At 37.0% G+C, this 17,746-nt stretch overlaps 1 protein-coding gene across 4 annotated transcripts in view; it reads left to right on the top strand.

Moving 5' to 3' along the window:
- Window positions 1-17,746, top strand: part of LOC148173649 (homeotic protein antennapedia-like) — a 109,432-nt gene that overhangs the window by 60,412 nt on the left and 31,274 nt on the right. Inside the window, exon 1 of one of the 4 annotated variants that reach the window (XM_088039403.1) lies at window positions 1,586-2,098. The exons of 1 other annotated variant lie outside the window; for it this stretch is intronic. The gene's annotated coding sequence lies outside the window, so the exon portion shown is untranslated. Of the gene's footprint in view, window positions 1-1,585; window positions 2,099-17,014; window positions 17,466-17,746 lie in introns of those variants that run through there. 2 more of the 4 variants (XM_088039401.1, XM_088039405.1) reach the window with 2 other exon arrangements.

The raw sequence follows: 17,746 nt of genomic DNA, 5'->3' as shown, positions 1-17,746 counted from the left end.
GTTGGAACCATATTTGATGATCTTCGTTGATGCCGATGGCTGGAAACACGTTTGTCGTCAGCAATTGGTAGTATCGCGCCCCTGTCAACGAGCCATTTATAAAGAATGGTCCAATAAATGCGATGACCCAGAAGCCCAATCCAGACGTTTTCGGACTGGCGAACTTGTCTGTCGATTTCGATGTGGATTTTTTAAAGCCCAAATTCGGTTGTTTTGACTATTGGGTTTCGCACTTCACGTGAACCGTAAAACACACATTTCTCAAAAGTCCTTGATTGTCATTAATTTTGGTAACCATTGTTTCACAATAGTCTGCAGGGCGTCATCTCTGGTGTTTTTGCATCTTGAAGCTTTTAAATTTGTGTACCTTTGTTATTCGGTAGGCTGATGTGGATGGAATCTCTCTTTTACTTTGGATTTGGCAAACGCTAATGGTTGGTTCGTTTTCAAGCTCTGTTAAGGGATTATTTGCTTCACCAAGAGTCCAGATGCATGTTTGGAACGACAAAAAATATTTGGCAGGGACTGTCGAACAGAAAAACACAGCCAAACATCGGTGTTTTTGTTTTTAATAAGAATTCAAAGTTTTCGCAACATTTTGTTAAATTTTAACCATATTTTTGCACAGATTGAAGTTACCTACGTCGGAAATCAACAATTTGAGCTTAGAACAAAGTGAGGTTAGTTTGGAATTGTACCGACATTCCGGCGGGAAATTCAAAATTAACCGTTTTTAATTTGATTTTTGTGAATAATGCCGTAAAAGCATCGAATTAAAAAAATTACAGTCTGATTGAGAATCATTCAAAGAATAATCCACCACTGACCAAATTCAATTTGGAGGTTCGAGAGAGCAGGAAAAAATAAAATTCATTTTCCCATGTTATTTCCCTATGTTCAGAAATCGGTGGAACACCCGGTATACGTTGGTTCCGGTGAAGCGGCATGGTTCAGAAACGTCGAATTAGCATTCCGTTCAGAGCAGAGACTTCGCCAGATTGAAGTTGCAGCTTGGATGATGCCAATCCACATTTCCACCGAGGTTCATGAATTAAACAACGCAACGATAGGCGTACATATCGTACTCGTGTTTACTGTATTGATTTATTGAACGGTTTAATTAGGCGAAAAATCGGAAAAGCTGTGATAAAGAAGTAGAAGCGGCGATAAGTCCAAGTTGACGGCGTCCGCAAATCAGTTTTATTGTGGTCAGTAGTTGAGCAAAGTTGGTGTTTATCTGCTGTCGTTTTGTTCCATGGGATTCGCAGGACCTCCTCCACGGCGGCGCTCTCCCAATTTGAGGAAGTCGAAACGAATCCGCGGTTGAAAGCTTTACGATTGCCGTTGACAGGTTTAGCGTCGTTCCCGCAAAGAGCGCGCGCGGCGTGAATTTCCTCAAAAGTATCGCCTCCGAAAATATGGGTGTCATTCCGTGCCAAGATTAGCGTTCGTATTCAAAAAGTTTATTTGCACGCGAATGTAATTCAATGTAAGTTTCGCAGTCACGGGCCGACAGCTTGGTAGATACGTTCGGGGAATAAACACAAACGCCTCCGATATTCCTAATGCCTTTGTTGCAGGAGGCGGGGGACGCATGAGCACAGCGTCGCGGCGCTTCAACACAAGTGCGGGATTACCGGCGTCGGTCCAGCAGCTTCATTCTAGTGTCAGCCCGCGTTTGCTTCTCGCTGTTTTAAGTTAACATTCGCTTGTGCGGTCGTGGTCGGCGTGTCCAAAGTCGCAAATTTGTCATTCGAGCCGCGTCTTTGAAAAACTCGTCCGATGAAGATGTCATCGTGTGTCGTTTAATGAACGCCAGCCGTCGCGGTCAAATGCGTTGTGGTGCGCGCCAAAAGCACTTTTAAATCTCGGGATGACGACCGTCTTGGACACCTTCACCGAAGCCTGGACTTTCCTTCCAGACCGGTGATACTTGAGCAATTTTTCGTTTCCTCATGGCTGAGAACATGTGGCGAGTGAACGGACTCGGATGGTGATCGTCGAACGATAAACAGACGTTTTTCTTTCGTTGCTCTATGATTTCTTTACGATGGTGCGCAGGAAGAGGAAACTCGCTTTTGTAAGAATAACAATCACGGTGAGTTTTTCTAATTTATAGTGGGGCTGACAAAATTTTAATTAAATCAATTCTGAACATCGTCGCCTCGAAACACATAAATCTTTATGAATCCGTTGTCCGCATGTTTTAATTAAATATTCGAGATTGATAAATGGCCGCCCATTGTCTGACAAAATATAAAACATTAATTACGCGCCATCCTCACCTACGACGACCCGTGTTTATTGCACTTTTTGAATATTTCGATGCGGATGACCACCACGTGCACCAACAGCAAAAATTTTTACTCGACAACACAGACGCTGAATTGTCTAATAATAAACGCACCACGGCTTTCGTCAGATTGCATATTTTCACTCGTCCTGCACTAGAATTTCGTTTCAACAATCCGCGCTGATTTACGACCATTTCCCCATAATGTGCAATTATTTAGTTTCGGCGGCGCAGGTAAGCACAGTTACACAAGACTGTTATGTAAATCAGCCGTGAAAAAGCTCCAAGGCTATTGAACCATCGCCGTAAAGTTCGGCCCATAAATCAAAATTTCCAAAGTACACTTTTTCAACTTTCACTTTGACTGCGAGATAAGAAGAGCATTTTAATGTGGCATCTTTTTACCCTCGTTTAAAAGGCGCTATTGTAAACAAGGTTTCTAACGTGTTGGAATAAAGCGGAATGCGTAACAGGGGGTCGGCTAACTTTTCCTTCTTTAGAAAAGTCTATTATGACACTTAGGGAAGAAGCGAAAGTTGCGAGGGATTATTAAAAATTCGAGACGGATTTGGGGAAGATGGTGATTTGTGATGGTGGTGACCGCTTGAAGGGGAGATTTATCGATTATTTACAAATTGGTCAAAACGCGGAAAACTTGCAAGATGGCATATATACAGACAGGGGGTGACAAATGGTTAGGTGGGTGGGGGTAAGTAATGATAGTAAACTGACAGCAAATGAGAAAGCGCAGCTGGCTGATTATGGGGTACTCAACGCACATGACCCACCCTTTTCAGAGAGCTCTTTGTGTTAACACCCTTCATTCCACCCCGTCCAAATAAATTCATAGCCAACAATAATTAAGTCAAAAAATGAATTCCGTCTCGACCGGCGTTTTATTGAAATTAGAATTCCGCACGACGACCATTTGCGATAAAGCGTTTCGATTAATTCGAAAAACGTCGAAAATACATCTTCACACTTCAGCAAGTATCGGTAATGTATTACAGGGGCACGGGTGAACTAAGTGATAACGCTTATAGGCTTCCTCGAGACCATAAAGTGCAGTGAATCCGTGCCTCTTGGAGCGAACGAGTGAAGCTAAAGGCCAAGTCGCGGGGAGGATTCGCAAAATACTGCGGCATAACTTTCATTGTTCCGGTTGGGGTGAAAGTGAGATATTCGTCTTCTGGAGACGAAATTCCTAGCTTTGCTAAGTGCCGGGACTGTTTGTCTCCTCTTTGTTTCTAGTTAAACGACAACTATTTACGGGAATGAGAACCGGGATAAAGACGTTTACTGCGGCTTCGAATATTCTAATAGATACGATTTTCCTTCTAAAATTAACGCACCCAAAAAAAGGACACCGCGCGGAAAAACAAACAGTCGAGTACATATCGTCCGTTTGTTTCGGTTGTTTATTCGTAAGTTCTGTTTCGTGTTAATTTAAGTAGCGTTGTTGGTATATAAATCACGCATGTTAAAACCGTGATGTTATTGAATTCGGTCGATAAATTGTTGTCCCCGTCGTTGTCGTTTATCTCTCGCGGTGCAAACAAGTTTTTCGTTAGAATTTGGCAGTATCGTAACCTGGCCGGTAACGTGACAGGCCGCAAAAAGTTGGGCTGAAGCTGGCACAATAAAAGGGCAAGAATAGTGAAAAGTAGAGCCACAAATCATGCGTTAGACGGCAATATATGACTGCAAACCCGATATAGTGAAAGGCTTTGTGTTTACGAACACTACATTATATTCGCAAGTCTACGGAATGGCGAGGGATGCACTCGGATGACTAATGTATTTTAAAATGCCCTCCACTCCCGCGAATTATGCGGCTGCGGTTTTGGCTATGTGAAACGCATAAAGGCTAGTTTACATAATGCCGTATCAAAACGCGCCATCGATGATGGCACGGGTAATGCAACAATAGTGTTGATCGGAAACATAAATCAAAATTCGACGCGATACCAGTGCTCGTTACCCTGATATTTTTACGGTAACGTTCCGGTACGATTGACTATCTACCGACCAATCACACGTGCTGATATGGATGCATCTGCTGGTTAAAATAAATACTTGATTTATCGACAGACGATAATTTTATAAAGCGATTATTTTATTAAACAATGCCAGCGGCGGGATTTATTTATCGGTGGCGGCAGTTGACACGCTGTTACGCGAAGGGACGAAATTTTCATTTGCGGAATTTCACGCCAACACTATTTCAGTACACTTATAGTTTCATTTTATTGCCATTCTAACGTTAATTTAAAGGCACTGGGATATTTATTTTGAATTATACCAAAAATTCTAAAAAAAAATTGTTTTGAAATTTCGAATTATTCGCATCACAATGAATTTTTCTTAAATGTGCGTATTGCTCGCGAGTTGTCAGGAATTAAGGGTTTTTGTTGTAGGTAGCGTCAAATTTAAAAATAATTGTAAAATTTACTATCCCCCTATTAAGACAAATATCCTACTCTTATTAATAAAGATTATATAGATGTTTAAAAATTTTCTCTGAAAAATTGAAAATTTTCTGGATCTAATTTATAAATCATGTACCGTAATGACTTGATAGTTCGGACCTGCGATAATCCGCATCATTTTTTTTTACTTAATTCCATATGTTTTACAATCCTGGAATTTTATGCTTTACTAATTTTAATTCAATACAGAGTGCGTTTTTTATTCTGTTAAATTCTAGATTATCAAATTTTGATTCTGTTCTCTGAAATTCTTTAAGCTTTTATAGAAATGCCCGGGATTCTCCAACATTCAGGATTGCGGTTTTTAGGGTTTCTAGTCATTTTATAGGATTCTTTAGGAGTCAATAGAGTTCTTTATCTTACCTATTGAAAATGTTTGGACTGAAAAATTCAAAAATTCTCTTGGATTTAGTAGGTTTTATTACAATTTTTTGAACTCTTTTTTGGACTTTTTACTCTGTTTTTCTTAAAATTACCTACGATTTGAATTCTCTAGGACTTTCAAAAAGTTTTCGAATAGACTTTGGATCTTTGTCCGTTCTTTAATAGGTAGAGCGCTTATTTTGATCTTCTGATTTCATTATGACAACGCCAAATTCATAGAAAGTCAAACAAAAAGAATTGTACTTAATAGAATTGCTAATTTTTTGTCTTCTGAATTTTTTCGAAGAATATTTGTTTCTGTCAATTTATTATGATTAATAATGCGCTGAAATTGACAGGACTTACCTACATACTCATTTTGATTTTTTGATAAAATAGGAAACAAAAAAAAATTATATATGGAATTGCTAATTTAGTGTTTTATGAAATGCTGTTTTATCAAATTGGTTTGCAAATTTATAACGGAAACTACGTTTACCAAGACAAACTGTCGATGTCATCGTTTTTTCTCAAATTTTAAACGCAATTTGCATTAGATGTAAAAATGCAAACTGTGAGATTTCTATCACATTTATGTTGAGAAGAATTTAAATTAGCAAATGACTTAACAAAAACTCAACAATCGCTAAACATTACCTACACTTCTTAGGCGTCGCAATGCCAAACTAACGGTGCTAAAAAACAAATTTTTGCGTCAGATTCTGTATCAACTAATAAGTGTATCCAAATTTGCAAATTTTTATCTTTGAAATTAAACACGATTTTGGGGATGTTCATATAAGTGTTGCCAGACTATAAATAAACTTTTAAGAAATTTCAACCTGTATTATAAATATATTTTAGTTGAAAAAATCTGTATTTGTGTACAGGGTGTTAAAAAAAGGCGTCCATGCTACCTACCATGTTGCAGCTAATACTTTCCTGAGCCCAAAATTGAAAAAGCTTTTTTTTAAAGAAATTAGAAAGTGTTGAGCAGCAATGCCAGTTTTTCCTCTGAATAAAATCCGTTTTGTAAAAAAGAACATAACAGGTTTAGATTAATTTTGCTTTTATTTCTAGGATCGTTTAACAGAAAAAGACATGATACATCCACTCATGGGCGCCTTTTATTTATCACTCTTTATAATAATATGTTTTTTTTTTCTAAAATAAAAGAGGTACACATTGTAAAATAACACGTTTGGTTAATTCGAATTTTTCGATATTTTAGATCGGTCTGGATTAACGCGACTATTCTGTAAAATTTGTAATATATTTTTATTTATGTCTAACAACCGTTCTTCGGACTATTTTATTCACTCTGAATTCTAATATTTGTCTTTGCCCAAAATTTTCAAATTTAAACCGAAATTTAATGGACTTTTTTTCTCCTACTTCCAAACTATTACCGTAATCGGTATAAAATTTCGTTTCTTTATAGATTTTGAGCTGCTCCTTTAATTGATTCATAAATGAACATTTTTTTAAGGAACTCCAAAATAATTTCTTTCTTCCGCTTTTGTTTGGCGTTTTTGTTTTCATGTTTATATACTCCATCGATGTTAATAGCAATTTTTTTTTTGATGTTTTAGAAAATATCAAATTTTTATTTTTTTATGTACTTTTAGGAATTTTGAAAAGTTATCGTTTCACATATTTTCACAATCCATCAGTCTATAAATGTAAAAACGAAAGTGTTGATTGACGTTTACCGTTTTTTTAATATCGTGAAGGTGTTTGACAACAAACTTCTTTAATTTTTGGTTGCGGAAGTTAAATTGTTCAAGTTTTTCTCAAAAAAATAGTGACAGTTTTGTACAGAAATGGTGAAGAAACTTAAGTTAGGTGTGGAAACGCGTGCAATGATTATCGCTTACCACAGAATCAGCAGAAATAACCGCGAAATCGCAAAAGAATTAATAATATTTATAATAATTAATAAGTGGGCAAATACTTTTGAGCGGTAGTGTAGGTACACACATACATATAACATTTCATAGAATCGTACTGTTGATAAAAAAGTTCAAAAAAATTCCTAAAGTAGACTATTAAAACCAAAAAATCCCAATGTATTGTAGTGATATTCTTCGTACAATTTTAACAAAATTTGACGACCATTTCGTGGAGCCGAAATCATTCGTTGCCAATTTTGGTGCACGCCCAAATAAAACTAGAGTCTTGGTCTAACTGTAAACTAGTCTGTAATAAATCTAACTGTCAGGACTTTAATGGAAAAATAAATATACCTACACCTTAAAATTCCACCTTGTGGGACGGAGGTCTTAATTAACTCGAAATAAAGTTATTTCCGAAAACCTGAAATGAAGGCCTGTCCAGGTCTAAAATAATTTAGAAAGTGCATTTCCTGTCGAGCTGTTGATATATTCGCCAAAAAATAAAATGTAGGTCGATATGCAGCAACGAGAAAGCTGGCACGTTTTGCTATGATTTGTGGAGAGAAAAATGTCCATATTCAGCGGTTGCGCCAAAACAACACGTTTCCACCTTTTCAATTATGGTCACCCATCAAAAATCAGTTTACCATCGCTCTTAATTCCTCCTTTAGCCCCCATCTAATTTTACGGCGCCATAAATCTGCGGTGATTCCCATGTTTACACGGCGGTGCCATCGCGATTCTTATTTTCGGTGTGTGCGTTTAGTGATTCTTGTTTTTTTTGGATGATGGTTCGCTATAGCGGGGCTGTCTGCCAGTCCTGCTCTTCATTTCTCGCATTTTCCATCGCCATAAATCAAGGGACAGGAGACAGCCTAGCGGAGAGCACTCCGTTGCTATGGTTCCGCGGCATCCCGACAGTTTTGCGGGACGAGGGGCGGCGGGGAGCAGATCAGAACCGGGGATTTAATCCTGTCGGGGATGTCTGAGAGACGGGGAAAGTTAATAAGAGTTTGGGGGGATTAAAAATAATCCTACTGTTTTGCAATATTGCTGCGCGCAGCGGTAAATTTCTATCGCCGATTCCACGCTCGTTAGTGCTAAGGGGTACCCTATGATCCTAATTTCAGTTTTTCTTGTTCCAGGTAAGCTGCCCACCATGCCAATTCTTCTACTATGGTAAAGTAAATTAAACCGATCTTCTGACACTTTAAAATGTGTGTAATCTATGTTAAGCTCATGTTGTCAGTGAACCGAGCAGGTGTCGTTAAATATCCTCGCTTCTCTATGCCAGCTATTCTAAATGGTTTCTAATTATGTGCGGACTACCAGTTATTTTATCGTAAAATCCGATGGTTCGGAAACTGGGTGAAAAAGTGCAGTATAAGTAGTTTCACATTTTCGAGTTTGGATTTCACTCTTGGGAGCTTTTCTGAATCGAGCGCAAAGTATCGAGGGTATTGGAGAAACATTTTTGGCAATTTGTAACGCAACAGACGCCAAGTAGGTAAAGAAAATATTGGCTAGGTCAAATGTTGGATAATCAAAGATCAATTTCGTCTGACTTGAAATAACAAAGCTCGTACACTAGGTTAATGCGCCAACATGATATTTCACTCTTTTTGCTATTAATTATCGTAATATTTCACACGCGGACGGCTATTCATCGCAGCCTATAATTTTTAAGACGTGTTAACACAACTTTTTCTAATTACAAAATTACAGAGTCGCTTCTATAAATTCTTCTTCTTGTTAGCGGTTTTCTTTAGTTTCGGTTTAGTCTCATTGTCTTTTAATCCGTGCTTAAATTTTTCTTACATCCTCTTGATAGAGTTTCTATATCTTTTTGTGACTTTATGTCCAGTTGTATAATAAACTGTCTTTTGGTATCGTTTAGCGTTTATAAAGTCCTTCTTTATGGACCGCGTCCGTAATGATAAAGTAAAAAGTAATGATAAAATTTAAGCTATTTATTCACTCTATTTATGGTTTAGCTTTTTTACTTGGAATTCAAAAGTAAACACTGTTCGTAACCATAACACTAAAAGCAGTATACTTTGAAACCTTGCAATTTTCGATGATAAATCTCCTTTTTTTCAGAGAAAATTGTTTTTGCTACAATCGAACATAAAGCGTTGTATGTAATTCTTACATAATTAGGCTTTGTAGGCTCGCTCTATTTAAACTATAGGACTCGTCCACAAAGACCTAAATTATGTACTTATTACATAAAAAGTTTTTAGTATGCATTCCCAGAAATAGCAATTTTACGGACTCTTTGAAGTCCCTAAAATGAACTTTTCCGGACCTAAAACTAAACTAAATAGTTCAAGACAACTTGATTAGATCCAATAGAATAAATGAATAAATAAATTAATTATTCGGTTTGTAAGTGAATCTAATAAGAGTTTTTAGGGAGTTATTTATTATAAACAAATATTTTATTATAAACAAACAATTTGCTTTTGAAAGTTACAGGATAAGAGCGAGCGTAAATTTGTTTGCAATTTTTGTGAAACGGTTCAGTGCCAAAAGTTTTTCAGTTTCTTCATATTTTCTTATAGTCTTATACAAAATGAACCTGAACACAAGTGGCAAAATCGTTTTTATGTTCCGTTGTAAAATAATCTATGTTTTACGGTATTGTTTAGCGTCCATAAAGTGTCTCTTTGTGAGCGTCCCTAATGATAATAATATATAAATAATTATATAATGCAATTTTACCCCCTGTAAGCGTTGTAAGTATCTTTATACATACTTCTGGACTTTTAGACGCTATTCCATCTATTTCATCCATTTTAAACACGTTTTAGGTTTTTTCACTTGCACTTTAAACGTAAGCACAGTTCCTAACCATAACACTTCTTTAGAGAGAAAATTGTTTTTACCACAACCGAACATAAAGCCTTGTATGTAATTCGTACATAAATTAGGCGCTCACAAACCCGTTCTGCATAAATAGAGAGCTCGTTCATTCCAAAGACCTAAGTTGTGAACTTATTACATAAATATCTATTTTACGGACTCATCGAAGTCTTTAAAATGAGCTTTTTTGGACTCAAATAAACAACTTTATGTTATTCAATGTGACTAAATTATTAGGCTTGTAAGTAAATCAAACATGGTTTTTCGGGGACTCATTTATTTAAACCATAATTTTCATTGTAACACAGTGAAAAGTGAAAATTAAAACAGTACGATAAAAGTGAACAAATTTTTTTGGCAATCATTGGAAAATAGTTAAATTCAGTGCCAAAAGTGTCATTTTTTGCAAAATCAGAGTCTGCAGTGCTTTGTATTTTGTTAGGGTTTGCTCTGCAGATTCTTCCCACGCAGAGGCCTCTAAGTCCGCCTCTGCAAAATTATAGGAGACTGCACAATTTAATCTTAATCTTGAGAACATTTGAAGGCGGTGACAACCCGATGCTTTTATTTCGAGGCTCATAAATCATGAATAATCACTTTATAATTGGCATTTTAGGTCTGCTTCTGGTTAAGCACCTAATATTACACATGAATATGTGTACGCTCGTATATCATTTGAAAATATTCCGGGGTAAATCGCATTTAAATACGTAACTGTAAAACCGATCTGAAGATTAATGAAGAACAACACCGACTAGTTTCTACAGTTATTTAATTATTTTCGAACGGAACGCCGCGTAAAAATAGCAGCCAATATTACGTATTATCACAGAGCGCGTAGACTACATAAATTAGAAGAAATTTAGTGTAGTCTGGCAATTGGGGGTGATTGACTGTCGAGGGAGATAATTTTAGACAAAATGGCGGAACCCGGGTTTCTTTGTCCGCCGCAAGAACCCAAATATTTATCCAGACAATGGTGCGATCGCAACAAAAAGCGTCTCCGAGTTGGTTTTTGTGAGAAAGTCGCTCCGAATCCGGTCCCTGTAAAGCACAAACAGTTTTTCGGCCCGTCCGAAAAAGTGATTTTATTCATTAAAGCGAAGTAGTGTTGGCATAAGTTCAGCGAGTTTTTGGGTGGAAAAGTTTGGTTCAGGATCACATTATTCCGCTAACATGGGTTTTAATTGAAATCTCTCAGTCAGCCCACCCCCGCTTGACGTATTTCATAGGTGTCATCGGCAGCGGCCATTTATCAAGCTGGTAAAAATTGCTCAGTCTACAGGAAACGTAAATTTCGCTGGAGCAAAAACAACGCTGATTGAACCAGTCAGAACGTTCTGCAGGCTCTGACCCGGGCGAATTTTTACTAAGAGAAAAAATTGATTAGATACCGAATTGAGCAACAGACGATGAAAAGCGCGCACGGTTCATTTTTTGAAACTTGTGCCCTCCGATAAAAAATTAATTATTTCGTCCGAGCTTAATCTCGTGATGTACAACATCCATTCCGTACCGAATGCTGTTACACATGGAAGGGTTAGTTTCATTACGCATGTATGGCATTCTCTACAACATTTGCACGGACACGGTATTCAAATTGGAAGTCATTGTGGCACAGTGGTAGTATTCGAAATATGCCGAACGCAACCCCTGTAAAATATGACGGGAGATTTAAATATCATTTGAATACAACGGTCACCTTCATGGATATTAGAGAACACCTCACTCGACATCTTAATTATAAACCGTACACTTTTGATAAATCGGTGCAGACAGACGAGGTCGAAGATAGAATATTCTCTATGCTAATCAATGTAACAAATTGCTCAAAATAAACACCACAGGTTGGGGAGGATTTTCCCGGAGCATCTGTCGATTCTGACGAGCCCAAACGGCACAACAAGCTGTGAAGGGTTTCGATAAATCAAGACGAAGATGATTTGTATGGGGACGAAACACGGGAAGAATGCTGGCAATTAGCAAACAGGGATGTGTGCTAACAAGGGTGGACGTTTTTCTCAAGGAGGGTCGCGGTTATTTCTCAATGGCAACAAAATTAATTAATGATCGGTTAGTCAGTCGATCGAGGAAATAATAGTAATAAATTCGTTGGAAGCTTATGAATATAAATTCGAAAAACCGTTGCAGATACAAATCTAATTCGGACCTCCACATTTTAATTATAAATAATAAGTCTATTATCTCAGTGGAACAATAAATTGTGAGACCTGAGACCATCAAGTTATGCGTAATAAATCAAAAATATCTGGCACAATTTGGAAGACTCAATTAATAATAACATGTTCCCTAGCATGGCCGACGCATAGGGGCGGACTGGACGGCATCACCATTGTGCGTTACGCATAGCAGGGGGGCAAACATCCTGCGAAACCCACCAAAAAACAGGGATGACTAATATTTGTGTCAGAAACCTTACGGACGACCATCAAGAATTGTAATGAATCTATTATGTTCCGAAATGAGGTCCCATCTTCCACGACACAGACCTTTTTCATAATTAAGTGGCGAGATATCTTGGAAAGTTCCACTGAACCGCGAAGAAAAACCGTTGCAATGTTGGAACTTTCATAAAAGTCAGTTCTAGTTCTGTCTGTGATATGTTTATTGCCGTATTAATATTTTAGTTGTGTTGTACTAATTAAATGCGCAATGAGAGGTGTCATTGGAAATCGCTCTATTGACCTGTTTTTACCAGTTTCTACCTTGACGAGAATTGATGGCGGGACTCCGGAGCGCCCAAGACAAGAGGTGGTGGCAAAAAATCATTTCTCAACTGTCAGACGACAAGCAATGGCAAAAATTTGAAAACTGCGTTTGCATGATAGCAACAATGTACGAGTGTTAAAATTGTTTCAAGTCGCGCATAAATTTATTATTTATAATTTACTGGCAGTGGGTAAATTACCGGTGTTGCACTGTCACGATTTTTCTTCGCCGCGAAATTTAGTACCAACTAATATATTGATTTATCGCATTTGAATGTCAGTTTTATTTCGGTGCCTATAAACAAAAATGATGTAACTGACCTCCCCCATCAATGTAACAAGCAGAAGGCAGGGCCGGGGGCGGCATTGTGAGGGCGAGGATTCCTAATATCCGGAATGTTCGCGATCTTAGCGCATTGTGTATGCCGCGCGGGGATTAGCCCATTAATCACTTGGGTCATTGTATCAACTATCAAAGCGTGCAAGGTCTCGCAACAATAGTCCGCGCGCTCGGCTGCACACACCCCCAGCTACAGGACGCCCCCGACGTTCCCTGCTGCAACCCCTCGCTCGAAGCACAGAAAACAATCGAATTTCCATTACATAAAATGCTACGGACTTCGGAACACCGAAATAACACACCGAAAGTCATTAATTTTACTCGGATTTCACCAACGGGTTAACCGCCCTTTCCAAAATACTACCAATCAAATCAGCGCGAAATGAAAGCTCTTTGATCGATAACCGAGCGGGAGATTCCACATGCTAAGAATAGCCGGGTTAATTGCCGCCTTCGAGCATTGCTTTTCTTTGGTCAATAAGAAGGAAAGAATCGAAAATTCGCCCCATCAGCTAAGTGACCACTTTGCCGGAAATGCCATAATCCGCACCGTTGCCAGCTGCTGCCAGATGGAATCATAAACTTGCACCTCTGAGCTCTAAACCCGTCATCATCCAGATCTCATAAATGTGATTATCGTTAACCAATTATCAGACTACAAAATGGACACAGGGCCATAAAAATGGAGATATCTCTCAGAAGCCGTCTGGGGGCGGTTTTACGACCATGTTCTTCAATTTAGTGGCACGAGTCGGTTTCGTACAACTGGTTTAATTTTATTACGAATTGGACACTATAAAGTATCGGAAAACCTCGTAGGAAGAAGAAAGCTGTCTTGGCTAATGTCAATGTTATCGCCCCATGAATAAGTTACAGATTTAAGTCGATGCATAAAATAAAAATTTCTAAAATGCGTGGCGCTCTTTCGAAAATTTTCTAATTTTGCAGATATAACGACCAAATGTACAGCAGCATGTAAAAAACGCAATTTACAGAGGACTTGTTTAGCGTTTCCTATAATTTCGTGATTTACCGTAGAACAAGCAGAGTATTTTCCGCAAATTTCAAGATTATGGTCTAATTAATAAATGATTTGCAGAAGATTTTTTTGAAATTTGAAAATTATACGTCTTTGAAACTTTAAAAATTTGTTAAATTTGTCATGATTTTGCAGTTACAGCGAGCTCATTTGAAGCACTATTTCTACAGAAGCGCAAGTTTATAGCCCAATTCGTGTCCGATTTACAAACGTTTTGTTGAATTGTAAAAATTTTTGCGTCCACTCAAAAATAAAAATTTTAAAAACTATTTCACGTCTCCTATTCTTTCGTGATTAAGCACATACAACAAACAAGTTTAAGACAGTATTTTCCACAAATTTCAAAATTAGAGTCCAATTAATAGGTGATTTACAGAAGATTTTTAGAAGTTTTAAAAATGTGCGTCCTTGAAATTTTGAAAATTGAAAATTGATTGATTTACAGAAGATTTTGTTAAATTTGAAAATTTTTGCGTACCCTAAAAAATAAAAATTCATAAAATCTGTTTCGCACTTTCTATAATTTTATGATTTGGCATATGCAACAAGCAAGTTTAAAAGAGTATTTTCTATAAATTTTAAAATTATAGTCTACTTTATAAATGATTTTCGAAGATTTTTTGAAATTTGAAAATTATGCGTCTTTCAAACTTCAAAAATTTGTAAAATTTGTCTCGATCTTTCGATAATGTTGTAATTTTCCAGATGTAATAACCAAGTATAAAACGACGTTTTCTTCAAGTTTTGAAGTTATAGTCTAATTCATAACTGATTTACAGAAGATTTTTTGAAATTTGAAAATTATGCGTCTTTGAAACTTTGAAATTTGGAAAATTTGTCTCGATTTTTCGATAATTTTGTAATTTTGCAGTTACAGCGAGCTCATTTAAAGCACTATTTTTACAGAAGCGCAAGATTATAGCCAAATTCGTGTTCGATTTTTAGACGTTTTGTTGAAATGTGAAAGTTTTTGCGTCTACTCAAAATTAAAAATTTTAAAAACTGTTTCGCGTCTTCTATAATTTTGTGATTTAGACAGTATTTTCCACAAATTTCAAGATCATAGTCCTATTGATAGCTAATTTTCAGACAATTGGAAGTTTTAGAATTGTACGTTCTCGTAATTTTGAATATTTGTAAAATTTGTTTTGATTTTTCTATAATTTTATAATTTGGCAGATGCAAGTTATAGTCCAATTTATAGAAGATTTACAGACATTTTTTTTTTAATTTTTTGCGTACACTAAAAAATAAAAATTCATAAAATTTGTTTCGCGCTTTTTATAATTTTATGATTTGGCATATGCAACAAGCGAGTTTAAGAGACTATTTTCTATAAATTTTAAAATTATAGTCCAATTCATAACTGATTTACAGAAGATTTTTTGAAATTTGAAAATTATGCATCTTTCAAACCTCAAAAATTTGTAAAATTTGTCTCGATCTTTCGGTAATGTTGTAATTTGCCAGATGTAATAACCAAGTATAAAACGACGTTTTCCCCGAATTTTGAAGTTATAATTCATAACTGATTTAGAGAAGATTCTTTGAAATTTGAAAATTTTTGCGTTCACTAAAAAATAAAAATTCCTAGAATCTGTTTCGCGCTTTCTATTTCGTGATTTGACATATACAAAAAGCAAGTTTAAGAGAGTGTTTTCCCCAAATTTCAAAATTATAGTCTAATTGACGGCTGATTTGCAAAAGTTTTTTTTTTATTTTAAAATTATGCATCTTCCAAAATTTTAAAATTTGTAAAATCGGTGGTAATCTTTCAATAATTTTGTAACTTGGCAGATGTAATAAGAAAGTTCAGGACGGCGTTCTTCCCCAATTTCAAAGTTAAAGTCTAATTTACAGCTGATTTACAACAGATTTTTTGAAATTTTAAAATTGTACGTCCTCCAAACTTTAAAATTTTGAAAAATCTGTCTGTATTTTCAGATAATTTTGTAATGTGACAGATGTAACGGGCATGTCTAAGTCGGCATTTTCCCTAAACTTTAAAATTATAGCCCAATTTATAACTGATTTGCAAACGTTTTTTTCAAAATTCTTATACATCTGTTTACCTTTTTCGATAATTTCGTAATTTGGCAGGTCTAGCAAGCCCACATTGTCCCCAAAGCTTAAGATTATCGCTGTTTTACGAAGGTAGTCCTAAAATTTCACAATTTTGTCCGTTCTAAATAACTAAAAATTTCGAAAATAATTTTGCAATTTTATTGATCTAACAAGTACATTTAAGGCAATAATTTCCATAAACTGCAAGGTCCAGGAGGCATAAAATGGAAATATCTCTCGGAAGCCGTTTGGGAGTGGTTTTACGACCGTGTTCTGTAACTTTGTGGCACGAGTTTGTTCCGTAGAAGGAGTTAAACTGGTTTAATTTGACGACGAATTGGACACTATCAGAGAATCTTGTCGGAAATTCTATAAAAAAAAATCAGAGGTGCTGGAGGCGAGCGCAGCGAGCATATTTCGCAAACACTGTTAGTTAGAAATGTGAGATACTTTTTCGGCATTTTAAATAATCAATGGATCTAGGAAAATTGTTCCTAGGAATTTTGATTTAAAAATCGTAATATTTCCTTGTTCGAAAATTGTCCTATTTCTATTTGACAATGTCTTCGGTACTTTTTGGATATTTCAGGACGGTTGTTGGTTCATTTTCCTTAATTTAATGGCGCGAGCTTTCATAATGTTCCCGAGATCTTGTAAGCGAGCGCAGCGAGCGTTTTTGCAAAAATTTAGAGAATTTTCGGCGATAAATGGGCAATGAAAGCTTTTCCCCGTCGTTAAATATGAGCGTTTCATCCGCGAAAGCTCCTTTGTCGGTGTGTGGTCCGCGCACATAAGTCGTTTTGGAAATGGGGGTAGGAGGTTAGTTTCAGCATGACAGCGCGGGAGCGTTGATAGAAGGAGAGCGACGGGAGGTGTGCTGCGTGCGCTTGGCATATAGTGATGTTTGAAACGCTGACAGCTTGCCAGCACTATTACATCGCGTCCACCAATCCCGTGCGAGTCCACGGTGCAAACTGACTGTCGCGCGCCCCTCTCGAATTTGACAGATCAGTCCACGCGGTATGAATCACCGGTTTGACAGTTGAGTGCGGTGTGCGACGACGATAGTGCGATTTGGTGATGTGCGCCCAAAGTCGCGGACGGCAAGGTAAAATCAAAAAAGCGTCGCGGTACGGGTGGTCCACCGGAGGAATCTTAATGCCGTTAATTGACATGTTAGAGCTCACACTATAAAGCGATTTTAAATGGAACTAAACGGACACGGTTGCGATTATACGAACGCTGGGGGACGGGAACCAGTTTACCAATTTTCAACGACAGATTATCATATAGTCGGTACCACCAGATTGAATTTTAATTGTGTCGTGATACTGGATAACCTTCGATGAATTTTGTGAGATATGGCTACCATGGACTCCTTAATACAGGTAGATGATAGTTTTATGAGGGCCTATTACTATTTAATGACAATGCTTATAAAGAAATTGTTACTTAATGGGTACCCACTCGTAGGTTACTAAGTAAGTGCGGCCATGGTCATAAATAATGACTGCCGTTATGTGGTTAACGTTTTTTCAAAAGCAACAAAGAACTCGTTGACTCGCGTGTTTGGGAACTTTGCCTGTAATTTTACCGCCTAAAGTGTTTACTACCCATATTCGGTAAATTATGAGAGAACCATGAAAAACTGACGTTTATTACCAGATTA

The sequence above is a fragment of the Gnatocerus cornutus genome, chromosome 6 (assembly GCF_029298725.1).
Source record: "Gnatocerus cornutus isolate USDA-ARS CGAHR chromosome 6, icGnaCorn1.1, whole genome shotgun sequence".
Classification (NCBI taxonomy): Eukaryota; Metazoa; Arthropoda; class Insecta; order Coleoptera; family Tenebrionidae; genus Gnatocerus; species Gnatocerus cornutus.
This window is presented reverse-complemented; position numbering and strand designations above follow the sequence as displayed.